Consider the following 20835-nt stretch of genomic DNA (forward strand, 5'->3'; position numbering starts at 1 on the left):
TATTAAATCACTATTAAAATATGGGACTGTAAGAAGTGGCATGGAACTCAGTGGTAGAGCACTCCCCTATGTCCACGGCCCTGTGCTGAGAATATTAACAACAATTATGAACTTAGCAAATTTGAATTTCTGTTTATCTAAACATTTATTTCTATTTTTAAAATTAAGTGAATGTTCCAAAGATTTAATAATTATGAGTCTTATTAATTCTTTAGTATGTTTAAAAAATTGTCAAGATGCATTAGTATACTTATACATTAACTAGTCCACTAACAACTAATTCCTTGGCTTAAGTTTACTGCCCAGGTTTCTTGTTTGCATTCTAATTTCTTTCTAGAATACACATTTCACTTATTTAGCCAAGAAAGCCAGACTGTCTTAGGTTAGATATGATTGCAGATATGAGTGTTGGGACCAAAGATAAAATTAGGCAATTTTTAAGAAAATTGTTGCCAAGTCACTTCTTCAGATCACTTGAGACCTCTTTACTTAATCCATTAATATAGTAATTCTCCCTTCCATTGGTTTTGCAATGTGTTTTGACCCTTCATGATCATAATCACCTTTTTATCAATACCAAGATAATGATTATTTAGCAGTTTTCCCCTATCCAGCACAAGCTTTGCTCTGGTTTGAATATGGGACGTGCTCCCAAATTTGGTTTGAGGTGTTAAAGGCTCTGATCCCAGTGTGGTACCATTAGGAGGTTGTGAGGCGTGGAGTGAGTGTGTGCTGTTGACATGGGCACAGCTATGTTAAGGGCCCAAATGCTTCTGACCCACAGGAGAGGTAAACCCTTACCCAGGTGAGGCACAGGGGGATGGCAAAGCCTTCTTCTAGTCAAGTGCAAATGTTGCCATTGCATGTAGAAACTATCAACCACAGCTTTCTCCTCTGGGTGACTGCAGCCAGAGACTGACCTCCTATAGAGACCCCCTCCCCAACAGGATTAGCTAACCTACTTCCTGTATTCAGCTGTATGTCACAAGGCTGCCTCCTCCACACAGGTGGACGAAATAAATGCACTAAAGCTCTGGGCTGCTGCTGCAGTTGGTGGTGTCCATCAGAAAAAGTATAGCCCACTGGATCCCAGATTTTCTGTACATGTCTGTCCTTTCTCTAGTGTCTGTCCTTTCTTCATTCCCTCGCCACCCTTCTCTGGTTTCCAGGAACAAGTGTCACAGGATGCAGCAAAAGGAACTGTGGGCTCTGGGCATGTAAAACCTCAAAGCAGGTATTCAGGTCATTGGGAATATGCCTATGAAGGGAATCACAAATTCCTGGTCTCCTCCTCCTTACTTCCTAGTTTATGAATGGATGAGTTTACTCTCTCTCTTACTGTTGCCACAATGGGCTGCCTCAACAAAAGCCCAAAGCAAAGGGGCTGCTCCATCATGGACTGGGAGCTCCAGAGAATGAGCCAAACAAACCTTCACACTTTTTGAGACAGCTGCCTTGAGTAATTTTCGTGACAGTGGTGTAAAGGCTACCGACACACACTCGTTTCTCGACTCCTCTTATACCCACACCCTGGTCTAAAATTTTTGGTTTATTTGGTTACTGAAAATTGTATTTCTTTTTTTTTTTGAAACTATTAAAATCTGTAATGTTGGCATAAAGACATCAACGAAAACCCAATATCAATTTTTCATCTACTTTTGTGTAGAAGCAGCTGAGAGAGCACACCTCAGTGAGATCCTTCACACCTTTAAAACCCCAGATCTGCATGTTTTCCTCCATCTTCCTCTTTATGGGGAAACTTGATGAAATAAGTGCAACATGGAAACGAGCAGACATTCCTCCAAGAAATGGTAAAGAACTTTATTAGTTTTCCTGTTACTGTAACAAAAACACCCCGACAAAGGCAAGTTAGGAAGAAAGGGGTTTAGTTCAGCTCACAGTTTAATGGTGCAGTCTACCATGGTGTGGAAGTTATGGCAGTGAGAACTTGAGGTGTCTGGTCACACCACATTCACAATCAGGAGGCCAAGAGTAATGAACATTCATGTTCAGCTCACTTTCCCTTTTTCAGTCAGTCTAGAACCCTAGACCAGAGAATGGTGTCCCCACAGTCAAGATGGGTCTTCCCACTTCAATTAACCTTATATCAAAAAGCCCTCACAGGCATGCCCAGAGCCTGGTCTTCTAGGTGATTCTAAAGAACCCAGGAGGATGATCTATATTGTCTGTGCTTTCTTTGAAGCTTAACTTTGCAGTGTTCATGTAAAAAATGAATAAAATACTTGGTCATAATTATGAAGCTTTGTTATCATTTGTCTCAGTATTTCAGCACAGTAGTTTTCCGAGCATGGTACCAGTCTGGCAGCATCACCTGGAAACTTGGAAGAAATTAATACTCTGCCGACTAGGGAGTTACTAGTGGCTCAGTTACTAATGTACCTGCTGCTCAAGGTGAGGACCTGAGTTCATGTCTTCAATACCTACGTAAAAGCTAGATGTGGTGGTATTCACCTGTCACTTCAGCGCTGGAGAAACACAGACAGGAGAATCTCCGGAGCTTATAGGCCATCTATCTTAGCTAAATCTGTATGTTATTTGTTCAGCAAGAGACCCTGTCTCAACAAGTAAGGTGGAAATTGGCAAGGTCGCTCACTGGGTAAAGGTACAAGTCTGGTAAACTGAGTTCAATTCCAGTAACTCACATCAATGTGGAAGGAGAGAACTGGCTCCACAAAGTTGTCCTCTGGTCTTCTCACACACACATACCCTGACATCATTCCCACACACATATCATATATGTACACATATCATACATACAGCACATGTAGTCAATAGTAATAAATTAAGTTAACATTTAAAAGTTGGAGAATAAATGAGGAAGATATCTGATGTGAACCTCTGACCTCTACATGTACACATATACATACTCATATATACCCACATGCATGTGTGTACACACACACATATGTATATAAACCCCACAAATAAATAGATAAATAAATGATTCTCCTGTTCCTATCTCAAAACTGAATGAAAGAGAAGTTCTGAGAGCAGGATGCAGTGGTCTGTGTCCTGGCAAGTCCAACTGCGTGCCATGTGACTCTGGCACAGGATAAAGTGTGATGACCCTAGGGAACTTCAACCTTTCTATAACCTCCTTGGTCATAAAGAGGTTTCCCAAATTTTAGGTTCACTAGTTTTTTAAGATAGACTCAGCAGGAATAAGCTTGTCCTGCTCGTAAGGAATCTGTTCTAAGAGACATGTTAGCCCACAGCTAAGAGTATAGTTCTCCAGTCACGTCACAGGAGAGGGATGCAGAGGAGAAAAACAACATTCTAGCAACCAAATTACAACTTGTGTCAAGAAACTTGAGTCATGGGGTTGGGGACGTGCCTCAGTGTAGAGTGCTTGCTCAGCAAGTGCAAGGCCCGGGTTCAATCCCCAGATCTGGAAGTAAAGAAGAGATGAGGGAGGGAGGAAGGTGGGCAAGAAGGGAGAGAGGGAAGGAGGGAGGGAGGGGAGGAGGGAGGGAGAAGGTGAGTCATTAGAGAAGCTGCATGGAGAGAGGAGGTCGAGATTTTGTGCGAATGGCCAAGAGTTCTAACAGTACAAAGACAGTCTGTCTGCACAGGGCCTTCAGCTGCCCTCCCCTCACCTCTTCTAAAAAGTGGCCATGCTGCTCGGGGGAATTCTCAAAGGTGCAGAGGAGAGCTGCCCTGAATTCTTGATTTCCAGTCTTGGTTGGATCAAGAGTAAGTTCTCTTATGCCCTGATTGTCCTTAGTCTGGGGGCCCCTGCTCTCCAGAGGAGTTCTTTCATGTGATCCTAACTTACCAAAACTCATCACCCCATTGTACAGCCCCTCTTACTTTGAAGACAAAAAGAAGCCACTCAGTTCGGATCACATATGATGGATTAACAAAGCCTCCCCTCATCCACCTGAGGAAATCCCCTTGGCCTTATCATCCCTCTCTCCTTGTTCTTCACTGTCTCCTAAGTAAACTCACTTCCAACCACCTATCAGTGGATTGGCAAATCACTCTTGTTTGAACTATTTATTTAACTATTAAATTATTAAATTTATTTATTGTAACTTATATGCATGTGTGTGTACCTGAGCATGCATAATGGTACCATGTCCATGCATGAGCCCTCAGAGGTCAGAGGAGGGCTTTGAAACTGGAGTTACTGAAACCTGGTTTTTCGAAAGACAGTGAGTATTTTTAACTGTTGAACCGTCTCTCCATGCCCAGATCCTTCTGGTTTTAAGTCGAAACCATCCTCTGCCCCATATTTCCCACAACTACTTGTTAGTCTAATATGAAATCAGTGTGGGCAGGCAAAGTAGCATATAGATATAATCCTAGTACTCCAGAGGCTGAGGCAGCAAGGTAGGAAGATGGAGAACTTCTGAGGCCTGCCTGGCCTATGTAAGAGCCTCTCAACAACAAACAGACAAAACTGCACCCTAGGAGTCTGTATGTTAAGTCTCCTAAATGTCTACCCACTCACTCTGACCTAGTGTGTGGTCTGATCACTGGAAAGGAAGACTAAGGAAACGCAGTTCCTCCCCTCGTATGAGGTCATGAGAACATGTAACCAGAGTCTTCCTTGAGCCATTGCTGTGTTTTATTCCTTCTTCTCCACAGCAAAACTCTGAGCTTTGAAGCCTCTCAGCTTTGTCCTGGAGGCCTGAGGGAGGATGGGGGTGGTCTCCCTCCTTTGAGTCTAAGCTTTGGGCTTCGGTTGCTGTCTCCTCCTCACAGATCCACCCACCTAGGGTTGCTGCAAGAGAGAGGAAAGGCCAGGCAGAAGTTCTAATTGACAGGCAGTGCATGCATCTACGACAGTGCTCCTCCATCCACAGGAGATACACGAAAAGACCCCCAGGGGATGCCTGAATCCACCGATAGACCAGAGTCTCTGTAGCTATGATTTTCTGTGTATACAACCAATGAGAACTGAATTCAGCAAGTGAGTGTGGAAAAGCATCAACAGCAATAATCATCAAATAGAACAATTATAATTGTATTAAGAGTCAAGGTAAATCTTAATCTTATTAGACCACAGTTAGCCATGGGTAGCTGAAACTACAAAGAATAAAACCATGGATGAGGGGAGGCCACGGTAGTGGTCCCTGTAAAACTATAGGGTCAGAATTCAGCTGCTACTCAGGCCACACTACCTGCAGCAACCCTTCCCTTTTACTGACTGACGAGCACCTACAGAAACATTGCCTGTGAATCTCCAGTGAGCAGACTTCCAGGTGCCAGGGTTCCTCAAGGGAAATGAATTTACATTAAAGAAAGTGGACATCCTGCTTCCATCATTTTTTCTGCCTCATGTAAGAATCCCTCCCAGGAAGGAGAGAGTCCTACTCTGTAACCACCTCCATTCTCAGAAATGTATGAGAAGAGACTCCCATTTCAGCCATGTGGGCTCCAATTTCCTGTCTTTAGAGTCCTCACCATGCTGCCTATCTCTGGTGCTGGGGCCTGAACTCTTCCCATATCCCCCGCCATGCTGTTTTTTGTCTGCCTGTGGCATTAATAACTCTCCTAGTAAACTCCATACCCCCCAATGATTCAGCTCAGTGTGCCTCTCGAATGTCCATCAGAGACCTTCCAGTGTCTGGTCTTTGGACATGCAAAACTGTCTTTCTTAGTGTTTGTTTGTGGATGCTAGTCCTCCAGCTGTGTGCCTCTCACAGACTTTTGAGTCATGCTTACTTGAACCACTTTGTATTCCTGATGTTGCAATCAACAGAGATCATCTTGTCTCTCTATTGGGATCTCCCACCCTGCAGGTGGTCCTCTCATGTAAAGCCTACTTCATTATGACTGTAGACATTTATCTCCATCTATATGGAGGTCTTAGAAACCCTAAATGACCCAGCCCCCATTCATAAAAGGAAAATAAATGAAGCCCGGATAAATATAAACCAAAAGAAAATAAACATTTTAATGAATCAACGTGCTGGCAATAAAGTGAGGAGTCTATCTCACTTTGAAACTTGGAATCATCCCGGAGTTTCCAGTTTCAAAGTAAGGCACAGAGCCTGGGAACCACAAAAAGCAACCAAGATCCAAACCCTTCATCTGAAGCTATGTACTGAACTCTGATGACCTTTCCTTTCCATCTGAGAGCTACACAGTGACATGAGAAACAGGAAATTAAGCCTTGAGCCCACCCAAGGTGAAGAGACTGTCACATAGAGTGAAGTCTTTAAGGTCATAGCTTTCTATGTGGAGACCAGGAACAAACCCAGCCAAGAGAGGGGAAGTTAAAAACAGGCCTGTCTTAACTACAATCCCCTCTCATACACAGATGCATTGATATGTTAAACATAGACAATTTTAACTCAATCTGCCCTTAAATCCGCCATGCCCCTAGGCAACTGGTATCCCCACACCCAATAATAAATTCCCATAGACTCTCAAAAAGAACCCAACTTCAATACAAGTCTCAAAAAATCCCAACAAAGTTTCAAGGAACATAAACACAGAAGGGAACATGGTACTGTTAAATTGAATTAAGTTTGGCTAAAAGGCACTTCCACCTATATTTTAATTTTAGCCTAAAGGTTTCTCTGTGCATCCTGCACTGAAACTTAGCATGTAATGAGTTTGCATTAAAGAGTAAGAGGACTGTGCCCAAACTACAAGTAGAAGCAGTTGAGCCTTGGCCAATCAGAGCTGCTGAACTGCTAGCCAATCATAGTCTAAAGGCTGCCATGTACAACAAATGCTAACTACAGCCAGTCAGGCTGTTTCTGTATGATTTCTTTCTCTGGCTATAAAGAAGCATGCACATAGAGTGAAGTGGAGCGTTCTGAACTATTTTCTATCCGAACTGCTGTATTCATAAAGCATTTCCTTGCATAAATAAATTCTACTAAATTTAATTTACCTGATTTTTAAAATTTTATGTATATGCATATGTAATATATCTGTGTATGTGTGTGTTTCTAGTGTGCACATGTGTGTAGAGGCCAGGGATTGATATTTGGGTATCTTCCTCAATTACTCTCCACTTTATATTTTGAGGCAGGGTCTCTCACTTGAAGCCAGAGCTCACCACTCAACTGGTTTAGCTAGCCCATCTTTCTCTTGGGAATTCTGTCTCAGCTTCCCAAGTGCTAGAATTACAGTGGCTCTTATGTGGGTGCTGAGGATCTGGATCATGAATGATCTTCACCCTTAAGCACTTTAGCCGCTAAGCTATCTCCACAGCCCCCTGAAACTTTCATTTTTAATATCGCCATAATCAATACCAGAACACACATATACAACACATTCACACAGACACACACATTGCAGACTGAGGCCACTGGAAGGAGTCCAAAGGCCAAAGCTTGGGATGTCAGATGTTTGTTAAGATCCACAACTCTGAAAGGAAGAGAGAGGAAGCAAGACTAAGCGGAAGAAGATGAACCTCAATGAAGCTTCAGCAAATCCATGCAGCCCAGCAGTGAGGAACACTGTCTGTGGGATGTCCACCACTGGGCCAAAATGGCCTTGAGAGTCTCACCTAGGCCCTGCTGGCAAGCTACCTTGAATATGACCAACGTAAAGGGTGTTTGCTGACCTCCTTTCTCTCTACTGCTAGGCATCAAATTTATCCTTACGTAGGTGGTGTCTGATAAGAGGAATGGTAGACAAATAGCAAGATCAGTCAGGCAAAGATTTTAAGTATAAAGTCACAAGAAAGGAAACAAAATAAAACTTAATAAATCTGCTATTCTTATTCAATGTTTTGGAAATGAACAAGTACACTTTTATATAAAGTTTGGAGAGCTGGAGTGATAGGCAGAAAGAAAAGGCCAAACTAAAACCTTCAAAGGAGCTGAGTGTGGTGGCACATGCCTGTCATCACAGCATGCAAGAGGCCAAGGAAAGGTTCCAAGTTCTCAACCAGCTTGAGGCACACAGTGAGTCCTACACCAGCCAGGCTTCCATAGGGAGACCCTTCTCAAAACCGAAACCCAAACAAAGCAAATAAAATCATAAAGGGGAGAAATTATACGGAAGTTTAACTTACCAACAATAATCAAAGCCAAGAATGAGGGAGGATTCTTCTTGGTACGCTAAGAGGAAATTACTGTCATATTTATTCAAATCCTTTTTCAGGAATGAAGAGAAGATGAACTTTTCAAACACATTATTCTAGAGAAATTTTTTACTCTGACGTACCCTTACAAGCAGAAACCTGAAAGAACACAGAAACACACTGTCAGATGAAAGAAAGCAACTGATTTTAGAACCTTAAAATTCAGAACTTATTTTTTACCAAAGAACTTCTTGAAGACAGTGCAAAAAACAAGGGAAAGGTTGGAAGAAAACACTCACAGCCTCCGCAGCTCACAAAGGTTGGTGACCAAGTGCCCCACTTCTGATAAGAACAAAACAACACAACTCAAAAGTAGGCAAATGACTTGAGCAGAACAGAAAATTCAAATGGGCGATGAACATATTTTCAGCTACTCAAACTTAGGAGTAATACAGGACATGAAAACTAAAATCACAACGAGATACCACTCTAGTTTGTCACACTTGTTGAAGTTTGGAGACAGCAGAAGCTGGCTGTGGGAAAGCAGTTGGGAGTACAAAAGCATACTGTTGTAGGGAGTGTGAGCTAAGAACGGGGATGCTGTAGACGAGAAGGAAGGGATCTTTTCAGGTTGGGAAGTTTGAGACAGTCTTTTTCAAAAACTTTAGCTGAGGTTGAAAACTGAGACGGAGTTGGTCACACCAAGTAATTCTAGGAAGAGAACAATTTGTGAAAGAAAAAAAAAAAACAAATGGTAAATGTCTTGGCATGTTTGAAGGATTGAACGCCAGCCATTGTGGCTGAGGCAGAAGGAGTAAGGAACACATGGCCAGAAGAGCACAGGACTAGACTAAAGAGGCAGGCGGGGTCAGTCATGGTCCTGATTTTTTCAGACTGTTCTACAAATTTTTATTATAATCCCCAAACCAACGAGAAGTCATTCAAAGAAGTGACACTATCATATTTGTGTTTTCCAAAGATCACTCTGGTCAACAAGAGGAAAATGAGTTGCGTGGTTGCATGTGTGTGAATATGCATGTGTGTTCGTGTGTATGTGTGTGTGTGTGTGTACATAAGAGTAAACATAGAAAAATTACCTTCTGCATTTTTGAAATAATCCAACACATTAGTAATGGTGGCACAGTCTACAGGGGAGGGGGCTGATTATGAATATTCGGAACATTGTTAGCTGACCTTGGGGGTTTGTTTATGATAGTGAGGGAAGAAAACTTAAAGAAATACTCCACCAGTGTCAGGGGTCTGGCTTGTGAAGCCAATGGTGTTGTGTTTCCATCCGCTAAGATGAGAAGCAGTGAAAGATGACGCTGAGTTCAGTTTGAAAGGTGTTGATTCTGTGATGCTGATTGGCTGTTTAGATGCTTGTTTCCGGTGTGTTTGATGGGTAAATTTAGAGTCACTGGTGTCCTGGCACTGCTTACACTGATTCAGTTGTCTACTCTTCCTAATTCTGCATGCAGGTTATCACCTGAGTCCACGGATCCTGGGGGAGATTATTTACACCCTGGAATTTGGCAAATGAGACAACTCACAGAGGTGTGATTCCTTCTCCTCTGGAGGGTGATTTGCTACATGTTGACCAGCACACCAGTCTGGAAGCAGAGATACAGGTTTGGGTGTCACTGGGCAGCAGCTGGAAGTTCTCAGCTGTGCTTCATTAAGTAGGAACTCGTTTTTCACACAGAGCTGAAGGTCTTAGCACGGAGTTTGCTCATGCCCGCCCCATAAAGCTGCCTCTTATTGACACATGAATGGCTGCCAGACTCTCGGGACAGGTTGGGAATACTTTTATTAGAAAAGAAGGAAAAAAGAAATGTTTGTCAAAGAAACTCAGTTCTCCTCCTGTCTGGGGCCTTGGTGAAGTGACAGGAACGGGAAACAGTGTTAGGGGTTTACGTGCAAGTTTCACTTACTGCCTTTGGAACCATTTGTCCTTGCATCTCTCGGAGCCCTGTGGCCTGGTGCCAGCCCTGCCTGCACACCAGCACCAGGTGGCAGACCTCGTGCACACCTAGCCCCGCCTGACCTCCCGTCCAGGCATACGCAAGCAGACCCAAGCAAAAAGCTCTGCCAGCAGCCTTCTTTCCACCCACCGATCCATGCTCTTCCAGAAGCACATGGAAGCTGAGTTTAAGAAAATACAGTGGTCAAGGTGTCGGACAACTGGAGCAAGACGTGTGGCTAGTGCTGCTGGAGGGAGGGCCCCCAGGGCCTGCAGAAGCACCAGACCTACGTGGTCTGGGAGCAGCAGCACCACCCCCACGTGCCTCTCTGGAGCCAGCAGCTAGAATAATGGACAAGAGTATTTTCCTCCAGCTTAGGGTTTTACACTTCTTCAAGCATTTTCCCATTTGTTTTTTCCATTAGCGCTATAGGATAAGCACAAGTAGCAGTATGGCCCCCTGTTTTACAAATGTGGTAGCTAAGATCCAGAAAGTCTTGTGAGTGCTCCATTCCAGTCCCTTTCGGTTAACATGGACCACCCAGCAATACTGCACTAGGACTGGGTAAAATTCACCCCAAGTATTTTCCATTCATCTTCTCTCCAACATCTTACTGTTGGCATCTCTGGTTTCCTAACCTCTCTAATTTCCCCTCCCTTCTGTTAGTTCCAGGAAATGGCTTATATATTTGCACACACAATGTAATGTATCACTCTATATGTAATTGTGTCTATTAGTTACCGTATACATTTCACTTGGTGAAACATCTGAACACATAGGCTGTCTTTCAGTCAATTCCTAAGTGGAGTTCCAAGCAATGGCCATCCATTTTCATGTGTACCCTTCAAGGCAGTTTGAGGGCTGAGGTGATGGCTCCATGAATAAAGCAGTTGCCACACAAGTGCTAGTACTGGTGTTCAGATCCCAGCAGAAACATACATGCTCAGGCTGTCATAGCATCCTGCTCATAATCCCGGGATGTGGGAGGTGGAGACAGGGGGTCACACAACAAACTGACTATCTAGCCCAGCTGAGGAGCTCTGGTGTCAAGTGGAGACTTTTCCTCAACACACGAGATGGAGGGCAACTGAAGAAGATCGCAGATGTTATCCTCTGGCCTCCACACACAGACATGGATAGCTGCAAGGGCACCTGTGCACACAATACCCCCACATGTGCAAACACTAATACACACATGCACATACACCACTACACACTCACACACCAAAAGAATGTTTAGGTATGTCTATTCTGAGTATAAAAATAATATATGTGTTCATATAACAAAATTAAGGAAGTCAGGAATAAGTCATCATCCATAATTAATATACTAACAAAATATTAGGTGTGATAGGAACATCATGGGGATAAATATGTAGCCTACCAAGATAGTAATTTTATTGGAAGAAGAGTGATTTGAGTATATAAGCAACAGTATTTTCATGACTGACAAGTATTTATGTACAGGTATTCCCATATGTGTATATTGTAAAACAGTCTCACCCAGATGTAGCAGGTTTTCTTGGACTGCCAGACCCAAATCATGATATGGAGACTTATTATTAATTATGAATGTTCAGCCTTAGCTTAGGCTTGCTTCTAGCTAGCTTTTTTTTCTTTAACTTAAATTAACCCATTTCTATTAAACTATGTGCTGCCCTGAGTCTTATTCACTTCATCTAAATACTGTCCATCTTGCCTTCCTGTTTCCTCCGTATCTGGCTGACTGGCCTCCGGCTGGCTGGCTGGCTCCCCTTTTTTTCTCTGCCCACCAGCCTGCCTATACTTTCTCTGCCTAGCTAATGGCTGTTTAGCTTTCTTTTAGACCAATCAGGTGCCTTTGGCAGGCAAGGTGAAACAGCAACACATCTTTACATAGTTAAACAAACGCAGCCTAAACAAAAACAACATATCTTTACATAATTAAACAATTATTCTGCAACACAAACAAATGTAACAAATTTTTACTTAGTTAAACAAATATTCTATCTCACAACACCCAGACACTTCCCTTAAATCTTAGGTGGAGCCCTGGGAGGTAGCTATGGTGTTGTAAAATGTACAGTGACTATGGTATTCACTCTCTAAGACGTCCTCAATCACCCTTGTCTCCTGTTATTCACACTCTTGTGTAGTTCCCTGCCATATTGAGCAGGACGACCTGTATAAACAACAGGATATTTCCAGAAAAGCATGATTCCTAAGGTCATATAATGAGAGCATGAGGTATCTTCCTTGATCATTTCTGGACAGCTCACCATAAGAGAAATCAGCGTCATGCTGAGAAGACATTCATGAAGATCCATAGATAGTGTGACAAGGAGAAAAGCTAATAGTGTCATCTTAAATGGAGACCCTCCAGCTCTTGTCCAGTCTGGAGATGACCGTAGCCCCAGCTGACCATTTCTCATTCATCTCAGGGAAGAATATGACTGGATTTACCCAGCCACACTGCTTTTCATTTCTGATTCATAGAAGACAAATCAAGACAAAGTTGATTGTTGGGGCTAGAGAGATTAGTGGTGAAGAGCACTGGCTGCTCTTCCAGAGGATCCAAGTTCAATTCCCAGCATCCACATGGCAGCTCACAACTGTCTGTAATGATGACGAAATCCAGTGAAAGTAAGAGATGTCAGGGGCAGATAGGAAAACAAGAAATCTGGGTACCAGGTGGACCTAACCAGGACCTGACTGGCCTGACATTCAAAGAGATACAAGCTGCAGGATCTCTTTGACATATCTCTGGAACCCAATGCCTAGGTGTTATCTTGTTTTTTAGACATACTTCAGGACCTAGGAAACTCCCTAGGTCTTCTGGGAGGCTCTCCTAGCTCTATCACAAGGTCACATAATAGGCACACCAGGCCTATCTGCAGCCATTTTTCCCAAAGAATACAAGAGAGCCTGATCTAGAAGCTAAACCTACCCAGAATATCCTACCAAACAATCAAGCATCTGGAGCTATGGGGGAGGCAAGGCAAATGCACAAATGAAAAAATGCCTACACCAGCCCTCATCTGGCCTCAGAGGCCTTCACCAGTCAGGGTCCTCACAGTCCCTAGTGGGCCTCCAGAGAAACCCAAGTGTGTCTCAGACTCCTCAAAGCCTACCACCCTTAGGACTGACCTTTTTCGGGTCTACCTAGAGTTCGTGTCTCTACTCTCTTCCTCTCTGAGCATCTCTACAAATGCACACAGAAGCAACTTAGGGAAGGAAAGACTCATTTTGGCTTATGGTTTAAGAGAACACAGTCAACTGTGGCAGCTCGGCTGGTTCATCTTTGGCAGCAAGAGCTTGTGATACAATAAGTTCATATCTCAGTGGATCAGGAAACAGAGGGAATAGAAGCAGGGCCAAGTTATAACCCTCAAGACCCACCCCTAGCAGCCTACAGCTGCCAGCTAGATCCTACATCCAAATATTCTACCACCTCCCAAGCTAGCCTTACTAGTTGGGGACCAAGTATTCAAATACATGAGGCTGTGGGGAATTTTCCATATTCAAACCATAACAAACACACCACCAGCTCTTTCTCATCCTTCAGGTCTACACTACAGTTAAGCTCTTTCTGAAGACTTCAAGGATCTGTTTTTGTGCCTGATGTCTACCCTGGTAGTGCTCCTGCTGTCAAGGCTTCCTCTCTGACTGTTACACCAGCATATAACAGAGTACATACACTTATGACTGTGCTCATTCAGGCCTCTCTCCATAGTGCCCCATGATGGTACCTACCACCTAATATGTACTCACTAAGTACCACTGGTTAAATGAATAAATATGCAGATAAATGTCTGTCCTTATACTCATTTGGAAAGCAAAACAAAATGTGTGAATGGTGTAGTTTGCTCAGCTGATGAGCCAGTGAAGGGAAAGCAAGGCAAAGACTCCGAAGCTCTTCCTTATTCGGGACACCCAGAGGTAGATCTCAGTGGATAGGCTGCTCTGTAGCATTGGAAACCCCTGTCCTTGGAAGAGGCCAGGGGTAGCAATAACTCATACAGAACATCCTGTCATCTGTCTATTATGATTGCTGAAGAAGTCAAAGAGAAAAGTACCAAGTCTTGAACTTTTTTGCTTTCTTTTGGAAACAATATGACAGACCAGGACTGGACTATTTGACGAACTCCAGCACCAACAGATTCTCCCCAGCAGAGCATCGGCTCTCAGCTACTGCATGACCCACCTGCAGACACAGCCCTGGGTAGTCAAACGGGCTGGGTGACACACCAGAGAATGATTAGCAGACAGATGCTGAAGCAGCTGGCCCTCCGGATGATTGGAGGCATGAGTGAGTACGCGTGCTGTAGCAGAGGCCTGTGGCTGGATGCCAAGGACTCCTACTTCATGTATCACGTGTCTGGTTGAAGACAAGGGGAAGAATGTCTTCCAGAAATCTCAGTCACCCGACATCTGGTTTAGTGCTCTTTGCTGCAGCCCAAATAAAGTGACTTGCTACTTTTAAATCAGGTCAAAGTAAGTAGAAGGGAAAGATGTTGTAATAAGAAGACTTCATTCCATCTGGTAAACCAGAAAAAGGGCAAGGAAATGGGGAAGCCTTAGTAACAGGAGCTGGGCTTGAATGGGCAGCCTGCAGTCCATTCAGGGGGAGTAAATAGCGAAAGAGCCTCTGCAACAGCTTGTCTGCCGAGGTGCTGAGCAGAGAGGGAAGCAACTCCACGCTCTCAAATTTGTTGCACTGGAATTTGCTGTTATTTAGAAGCAAAGCAAGAGGCCATCTGTGGTTCTTCAATACAGGCTTGTTACCAAGCACATAGTGTTAGACCACTGGCTGCAGCTGTCCCTGGTTAAGCAAAAGGCTCTAAGAGTAGCTGGATGTCCTCACACATTTACATATATTCACTATCGTGATATTTGTGACAAAGATCTAAGGAGGTATTGTCATGCCTACTTCATGCCTCAGAATTAAGTCCACACAACTAGTACATTTCCAAGCCAAGAACCAAACTCATGGCCCCACCCTTCTCTCTACAGAGTCCACATCGCCTTCTGGTTCCACCAACACATCATCATCTTATGCCACTTTCACACAGGGCTGTGTGACTTTGGTTTCTAGCTCCAACTGGGATTCCACTGGACCCACTGGATCCCAGTCACAGCAGGCTGTGGCTGGACCATTCCCAGCAAGAATAAGCCTCCAAGCTAACTGTGCTTCAATTCACCATCCTGTCTTCTGTGCTATTGGGATTTAGTACATTTTCCACATGGAGCATCAAGGTAACTACATAAAACTCACACTCACTTATCCTCTTTTTTTTTTTTTCAAATTTGAAAAACCCAATTCCCCATCTACTCACAGAGCCTTGTCTGGAATTAACCAGACAGTGATCTCCTTACATTATAGAGTGGGTGCGGAGTTAAGGATGTGAATTGAATTTACAGTGGTAGCCTTTTCTTGCCAGGAAACTCATCCAACCGAGGTTGGAAAACCAATCCTCAAATCTTGGGTATTAATTGGACCCTTGGCCAAAGCAATCATTCTATCAGCCAATTAAGGTCCTTGGAGCGAGAGTGCACTGTCATCCAGAGCCAGCCCCAAGCCCTCGACTTTGCCCCTTTGTCTCCAGTGACTTCAGTTTCCTCTCTTCAGTCCACTGGCAAAAATTAAAGAGTTGTTAAAGCTGCCCAGGACCCAGCTACCCAAGAATATTTTTAAAAAGAAGCCACAGCTAGTTTGTTGAAAGTTATGAAATGTTTGTGAGTATTCGAGGCTCCTAAAAGAGTTTGTGTTCTTCTAGAACAGGACAAAGAAAAATGGGGAGACCAAGGGGTAGGAATTTCAGAGGCCAGTTGATGGGTTGAAATAACATAGACATGACAGATTTTCAGATCCCTCTTCCCAAGCCGGTGATGGAACTCGGATCTTCCTGTCTGCTAAGGGAGTGATCGACCACTGAGCCACACTTCTTCTCCCTCTTTCTTTCCATTTCAGAGAGTAGGTCTCATGGCCTATAGTCTTGCTGTTTCCCGTCTCTTGTGGCTGGCAAGCTCCAATGACATATTTCCAATAATGCTGATCATCTCTCATTGAAAAGACGCAAAGGAATGCTCTATCATCCTCTAGCCACAGATTAAAATCCAGACTCCATCATGTTCTGGTTATAAAACCCTGAGCAAGGAAATTAAATTCTCCAAACTCCCATGCTCTGAACTTCAGGTTGCCAAAAGGTTTAAATGAAAACGACTTGACACATTTAACATATATAACTTATATACGCAATAAAGTTAGTAGCTATTATTCTCTTAGAGCCATTTTTCTAAATCTTCCCAAACTCAGACTCTTCTCTATTAAAAAGAAGTCATAAAGCAGGCATTTCTGTGAGCTCCACCGTAGGATAATTGCTTTCTAACTTAGAGCAGTACAGTTTCAAATTAGCATGAAGAAGAGCAAGGGGCACTTCTGTGGACTCTGCAGAGCTTCATAGTGTGGATCTCAGCCTCCAGCTACTCCCCACTGGGTTTCCCCCGAGAATTTTTATGTGACCCCATGCTATACAATTATATAAAATAAATATATGAACCAAATATTTAATGACAGTAAATCACTAAGAAATTAAAATAATTTTGGTATACATGTGATTTTTAACATCTATTAAAGATGAAAGCAATTTTTCATATGACGGAAATAGGTAGAGCTATTTATTTTTATATAAACAATGAAGTGTTAGTTGAATATTTCATGGTGTAGGATGCAGAATATCTTCAACAGTTTTCATCGCTGATCAAATTTGGATTTTTTTAAAAATCATCAGTGCTGAGAAAATGTTATCTAACTTAAATATATGATATTAAATAAATATGAAGTATGTTTAGGGCCATTTCAGAAATTGCCAGAATTCTGTCTTAATTCCAAGCCAAAATTAATTTAGCAGGTTTTTTTTTAATGAAACTTAAGTAAGCAAATCAAACAATTTCTAAAATCAAATTTTCCAACACAATACAATCCAAAGATATAATAATTTTATACTTACATGTTGAGAGATGATGTTAGAAAATACTTTAAATGTTTTGTTTTCTGTAATTAAGTCATTGTGTTTCTATAAGAGCAGAAAACTTTGTAAATATAGTAAAACACTGCAATTCATAATATACAATCACAAATCTGAGTCACAGTGTTCCAAGCAGTGTTCTTTGGTGTTGTGTGGTGTGGCATGTGCAAAACAAAGTGCATGTGCTGTCCATTCTGAACCAAGACTACAGTGAAGTCATACATGCAACATGGGCAAGCACTGCCAGAAGCACCTTGAATTCATTTTAGATCATTGCCCGATCAGATGTAAAAGGCTGCTATGTAGACATTCACCCACAGGTACATGAATCAGGAAGTCTCTTTTGATATATGGCCAGAGAAGTAGAGCAGTAATGCAATCATAATGGTTTTGGCCAAAGAGACCCTGCTCATTTGGAGTACTCCAGTCATTGAGGGGAAAGTGAAAGCTTTTTATGGATTTTATTATCTGAGAAATGGCTTCAAGCCCCAAGAGCATCTGAAACACTGAAATGATTTCCCAATAGCACACAATCCATATGGCAGCCAGATGCAATATTCACCAGTAGATAGTAGGACTGGCCTGACATGAAACTAGGGGAATGGTCCCCAGATGATGATTATCAACACAAGGCTCACTGGAGCAAGGAGCCATGAGCTGGCTAAATGATGGCACCATGGGCCAATGCGTCAGTGTGGTCTGGCTATCTGGAACAAAGTTGGGTGCATGCAGAAGCACAGAAATACTTTGTTTAGACTTTTCTGACATTGTCTCTGAGGGCTATCCAAAATTTTGGATGGTTGACTTTGCCCAAGAATAACTGAATGGCTACCACCATGAAAATTCATAAAATAACCTTGGAGTTCTTCATTTCTGAATCAAACATGAAGATTCTTGTGAAGAAAAATCATCTCTGACCATTTCACCCATGTTCTCTTCCTTGCATCTGCCCTGACCATTTGATCAATACTGACAACATAATTTATTTACTATGATGTCAAAGGCATATGTCAAAAATTTCAAGGATTTTATCAGGAAAGAGAAGTTTTTCTTCAAGGCAAAGAGACCTAACAAAGGAGACTGTAAATTATAAAGTGATAGGGAGGTTGTACGTGTTCCAGGCATGACCCTGAGCAAGTTCTCCAACTATACCTGCCACGTACAGCCTCTCATAACTATTGGCCAGTTCTGCAGCTAAACTAGGATCCCTCCAGTACCTGATTTACCACTGAACAGACTCCCAAGGGACTCTGAATCCCTGTCACATCTACTTCACCCCAATCTTAGGAATAGTCCATGTGACATCTGTGGCCTCAAAACATACCCAGATATCTAAGGCAGGATTTTGTTCCAGGAGACATTCATTCAGAGTATCTAAAATTTAGAACCATAACTGTTAAGTTTAAAACCTGTTGTATTTACAAGAATTAATAATTCATTAATTCCTTTAGTAGTAGAGAAATAATAACATTAATAAGATGAACACATTAATAAAATAACCAGAGTAGGTTGATCCTCACCTATACCCACAGTGTCAATGTCTGTGAATGGGTGTCTTCGTTTGCTTTCTGTTGCTGTGGTAAATACCACAACCAAAAGCAAGTTAGAGAGGAAAGGGTTTGTTGGCTTACACTTCTATGCCACACAGTCCATCACTGAGGGAAGTTAGGGCAAGGACTCAAACAGAAGCAGAGGCAGGAACCCTGGAGAAAGGCTGCTTACTGGCTTGCTTTCCGTGGCTTGCTCAGTTTGCCTTTCTCACATAACCCAGGCCCGTTTGCCGAGAGATGACACTGCTCACAGTGGGCTGGGCCCTCCCACATCAATCATTAATCAAGAAAATACCCCCATAGACTTGCCCAGTCTGACAGAGACATCTCAGTTGAGATTCCCTCTTCTCAGACGACTCCAGTTTGTGCCAAGTTGACACTATGAGGCAATCAAAACAACACAAAGTCATGATGTCTGCTTGGTGCTGGTTACATTCATCTCCACATTGTTGCCTAGACATCTCACATCCTTCCTATTCAGAGCACAACCTGAACCCACGTACTAGGACTGAGAAGAAGAGCAGAGGAAAGTGATTATCATCTCTATGGCTACTATCCAACAGTGGGTCCTAAGAGCTCTACTATACCCATATTCATCTTTTATTTTTTCTAAAATCCTTTGGGCCTTAGCAGATGGACCCAATTTTCCATTAAAAACAAACAACAAAAACAAACCCCTAAGATTAAGAACATGCCAACTTCTTTGCCCCAACACAAAAGCATGCGCCATATACCCCATGGAAGAGAGAAAGCTGCCCCTAAAGATATCCCAAGGTCATTCCGGGTCATCTAAGACAGCCTGAAATGGGCCTTTTGGCTCAGGACTCTCCCTTGGGAGTGGTGCTCATTTCTCAGTCTGTGGCACTTCCTTCCGCCCTTCTGGAGCCTTTTTACTGAGAGATTCTTGAGAGTAAGGATAGAACATGGAAGGACTCTGCAATGATAGCCCCTGATTCACAGAGCCCCAGCCCCTCAAACCACTTCCTACCATAGGATCAGATGTAATTCAGAAGCACAGAAGTGTGCCTGGGCCTGACCAGATGCAAATGTTGCCCTTCCTGGCATCTCTTCCTGCATTTAACTCCCTCTTCCCTTACAGGCATCCTCTCTCTTCCCCAGTCCAAAGCAAAGGACTGGGCAGTGCCCTCATCATTGACATGAGCTCATCCGCCCTGGAGAACACTCACAGTGCAGTGACCACTGTTAAAGAGTGTGGTGAGAATTGGGCAAGAGACCTGATACTGTCATCCTGGTTTCCCTCAGTCTGTGGCTGGAAATTCTGGAGAGTGATTATTCCATGAGACCATGCATTATCATAAGTGTTACAATAATGCTCAAAAGCAAGACAGAGCAAGCGAGAAAAGTATACTTTCTTTGATTACCTACTCTGTGCCTTGTCCTTTATGCACGTTCCTTCAAAGCCTTCCTATTCTATTCACATCACCATCCATTTGCTAGACAAGCATGAATGATACTATGATAAACTAAACCCAGGAGGACATTAGAGGTAGTAAGGTATTAAGAGATAAGGGGAGGGGGGAAGAGCTCAGGGACAGGTGAGAGTTGATCTGTAGTACTCCAGGGTGTTAGCTTAGGGGATTTGAGGTGGCTTCTTAATCTTCATTGAAATAAGAAGTAATAAAATAGAAGCAGGCTGCATTGTGTGGCTTTTGCTTTTCTGATTTTGTTACTGTCTTGTTTACTTTTAAGTACAAAGGATACACTTGAAAATAGTGATCCATAAACGGTGTATCAGGGGACAGTAAATGGATCTGACTCACACTGTTTCCTCGTCTTTGAGGCATTGACAGCTTTGAGACATTGACACAGACAGCATTGAGGAACACCCCGAAATGATGCAGATATATATTATATTTTTTAATGTATGGACATATACAAATATGAAAGATTATCTCAAATTGAGAATGGCTAGAATTTAATTGGGTTTTTTCTTTTTTTCAGTTAGATAAACTTTTTCAGAGTAAGTGGGATAAATAAGCTGTTTTACTTTTTAAAAACATGATCTCACTATGTATCCCTGACTGGCTTGGAACTCACTATGTAGAATAGCCTGAGACATGCCTGCTTCTACCTCTTGAGTGCTGGGATTGCAAGTATGAGCCACTGTGACTGGCAAATACGTAAATTAAAGAAATGAGTAGGTTTAAAAAATAGAAATACAGCAAAAGGTAATAAATGAAGGTATTAAGATAGCATATAAAGATGGATAGATAGATCAAAGACAGATGCATAGATAGATGATAGCTAGATGATGGAAAGATAGATAGATAGATAGATAGATAGAT

This window comes from Peromyscus eremicus, chromosome 5 (assembly GCF_949786415.1).
Source record: "Peromyscus eremicus chromosome 5, PerEre_H2_v1, whole genome shotgun sequence".
NCBI lineage: Eukaryota > Metazoa > Chordata > Mammalia > Rodentia > Cricetidae > Peromyscus > Peromyscus eremicus.